Here is a 3629-nt window from a genome sequence, read left to right as displayed (position 1 = left end):
AGATTAGGTATCGAATGGTAATCGGTTAGACTTACATTCTGTTACAATTAATGTGGTGGGACGAAAAGGGGAAGTGACACGGAGATGTGGGACGAAAAGGGGAGGTGACACGGAGATGTGGGACAAAAAGGGGAAGTGACACGGAGATGTGGGGAGGAAAAGGGGAAGTGACACGGAGATGTGGGGACGAAAAGGGGAAGTGACACGGAGATGTGGGACAAAAACGGGAGGTGACACGGAGATGTGGGGACGACGGGTGCGCCGTGAAAACATGGACAAAGAGCAGACGGCTGGGGGACTGAGCTGCTAGTCGTGGCCAGGTCTTCTCGTCACAGCTCGCGCTGTCTAGAGGTACCGTAGTAGGACATTGTAGGACATTTGTGTCTTGTGTATAGTAAGACATTATAGGACATTTGTGTATGTGTTTAGTAGGACATTTGTGTATGTGTATAGCAGGACATTGTAGGACATTTGTGTATGTGTATAGTAGGACATTTGTGTCTGTGTATAGCAGGACATTGTAGGACATTTGTGTATGTGTATAGTAGGACATTTGTGTCTTGTGTATAGTAGGACATTGTAGGACATCTGTGTCCTGTAGTAGGACCTTGTGGGTCATTTGTGTCTGTATAGCAGGACATTGTAGGACATTTGTGTCTGTATGTAGTAGGACATTTGTGTCTTGTGTATAGTAGGACATTGTAGGACATCTGTGTCCTGTAGTAGGACCTTGTGGGTCATTTGTGTCTGTATAGCAGGACATTGTAGGACATTTGTGTCTGTATGTAGTAGGACATTTGTGTCTTGTGTATAGTAGGACATTGTAGGACATCTGTGTCCTGTAGTAGGACACTGTAAGACATTTGTGTCTGTGTACAGTAGGACACTGTAGGACATTCGTGTCTGTGTGTAGTAGGACACTGTAAGACATTTGTGTCTGTGTGTAGTAGGACACTGTAAGACATCTGTGTCATATAGTAGGACACTGTAAGACATTTGTGTCATGTAGTAGGACACTGTAGGACTTTTGTATAGTAGGACATTATAGGACTTTTGTGTCCTGTCACAGATCCTGTGTATAATAGGACCTTGGATCTATAGAACATTTACGTCATGTGTATTGTAGGACACTTGAGGACATTTGTGTCCAGTGTATTGTAGGACACCTGAGGACATTTGTGTCCAGTGTATTTTAGCTGTATTATTAGTGCTACTCATCATGTCCTATCATCATCACCACCCTGCGCCCCTTGGGGACCCATGTGTGTAGTTTCTTTTGTCAGTGCGGTCACTCATTATTCATTCATTCCGTTCTCCATCCCTGTCTTGTGTCTTCCTTCATTCCGTTCTCCATCCCTGTCTTGTGTCTTCCTTCATTCCGTTCTCCATCCCTGTCTTGTGTCTTCCTTCATTCCGTTCTCCATCCCTGTCTTGTGTCTTCCTTCATTCCGTTCTCCATCCCTGTCTTGTGTCTTCCTTCATTCCGTTCTCCATCCCTGTCTTGTGTCTTCCTTCATTCCGTTCTCCATCCCTGTCTTGTGTCTTCCTTCATTCCGTTCTACATCCCTGTCTTGTCCTCTTGTGTCTTCCTTCATTCCGTTCTACATCCCTGTCTTGTCCTCTTGTGTCTTCCTTCATTCCGTTCTACATCACTGTCTTGTGTCTTCCTTCATTCCGTTCTACATCCCTGTCTTGTGTCTTCCTCCATTCCGTTCTGCATCCCTGTCTTGTGTCTTCTTTCATTCTGTTCTCCATCACTGCCTTATGTCTTCCTTGTTTCCGTTCTAAATCACTGTCTTGTGTCTTCCTTCATTCCGTTCTCCACCACTGTCTTGTGTCTTCCTTAATTCCGTTCTCCATCACTGTCTTGTGTCTTCCTTCATTCCGTTCTCCATCACTGTCCTGTGTCTTCCTTCATTCCGTTCTCCATCACTGTCTTGTGTCTTCCTTCATTCCGTTCTCCATCACTCTCTTGTGTCTTCCTTCATTCCGTTCTCCATCCCTGTCTTGTGTCTTCCTTCATTCCGTTCTCCATCCCTGTCTTGTGTCTTCTATTTCACGTCAGTTGCAGTGGTCAGTAGTCATCACTTGTAGGCTACCCCTCGTTGAATCATTAAACGTTCATTGACGTTCTCCGACAAGTGATGAGTCATTTTTTTTTGGGGTATAGTCTATAGTAGGACACTATATCACATTAATTTGTGTCCTGTGTAGAGTTGTGAGTGCTGTAAAACATTTACGAAGAGAGAGAGAGAGAGAGAGAGAGAGAGAGAGAGAGAGAGAGAGAGAGAGAGAGAGAGAGAGAGAGAGAGAGAGAGAGAGAGAGATAACAATTCGCCCTTTTTTGTTTTGTTTTTCTTGAAGCATAACAATTAGTACCATGTTGGCACATTTTTACGTAAACTTACAAATATCGGCATCAAAATCAGGGCACGGGATAAAAAAAAAACCCAAAAAAAAGCTTACTAAAAGGTCCATAGTTTCCAATAGAATCTACATATAGATCTATATATAGTATGTAAATGAGCCTATAATAGTCTCTCTCCCAACAAGCCGCGTGCACGTGCACCAAGGAGGTTATGGTGCTGTGAGGTCTTTCCATCTATAGTGTACATTGTGGGCCCTGCACTTAGCACGACAGTGACACACACAGGCCCAGCACGAGAGTGACACACACAGGCCCAGCACGAGAGTGACACACACAGGCCCAGCACGAAAGTGACACACACAGGCCCAGCACGAGAGTGACACACACAGGCCCAGCACGAGAGTGACACACACAGGCCCAGCACGAGAGTGACACACACAGGCCCAGCACGAGAGTGACACACAGAGGACTGACAGCACGAGAGTGACACACACAGGCCCAGCACGAGAGTGACACACAGAGGACTGACAGCACGAGAGTGACACACACAGGCCCAGCACGAGAGTGACACACAGAGTGACACTCAGAGGACTGACAGCACGAGAGTGACACACAGAGTGACACACAGAGGACTGACAGCACGAGAGTGACACACAGAGTGACACACAGAGTGACACACAGAGTGACACACAGAGGACTGACAGCACGAGAATGACACACAGAGGACTGACAGCACGAGAGTGACACACAGAGTGACACACACAGGCCCAGCACTGACTACCAGTACCAGTACGAGAGCGCCTTGCCACATCCTCAAAGTACGGAGCCGCGCCACAAGGGGAGATCATCGCGCGTCTGTTGGAAACAGGAAAGGTGGAATGCTCTGTCTTCACCATCACAGCCAGTGGTCAGTCACAATAAACAGAGAGTGTCGCACCCCTCGCTTATCTCTTCACAGTTTTCTCACCAGCGGTTTGGAGTTGGCTACACCTCGCGCAGAACAACATGGCTTTGTTTTCAGCAGAGTTGTTCCCCACGAAACTGAGTTTTGTTGTGTTTATATCTTACATGGGTTTATTCATAAACCAAGGTGAGTTTTCTGTTTAAAATAGAGATCTTGTCTTAGAGATGATGATCTAGATCTCGATCTAGATTCTAGATATAGGATATAGACTCTATATAATCTAGATTAGATCTAACTAGATATCTAGGCCTGCGCTCCTCCTACAAGACTTACTAATATACTCATCTACAGATCTAG

Source organism: Aplysia californica, unplaced genomic scaffold (genome assembly GCF_000002075.1).
Source record: "Aplysia californica isolate F4 #8 unplaced genomic scaffold, AplCal3.0 scaffold00693, whole genome shotgun sequence".
Classification (NCBI taxonomy): domain Eukaryota; kingdom Metazoa; phylum Mollusca; class Gastropoda; order Aplysiida; family Aplysiidae; genus Aplysia; species Aplysia californica.
This window is presented reverse-complemented; position numbering follows the sequence as displayed.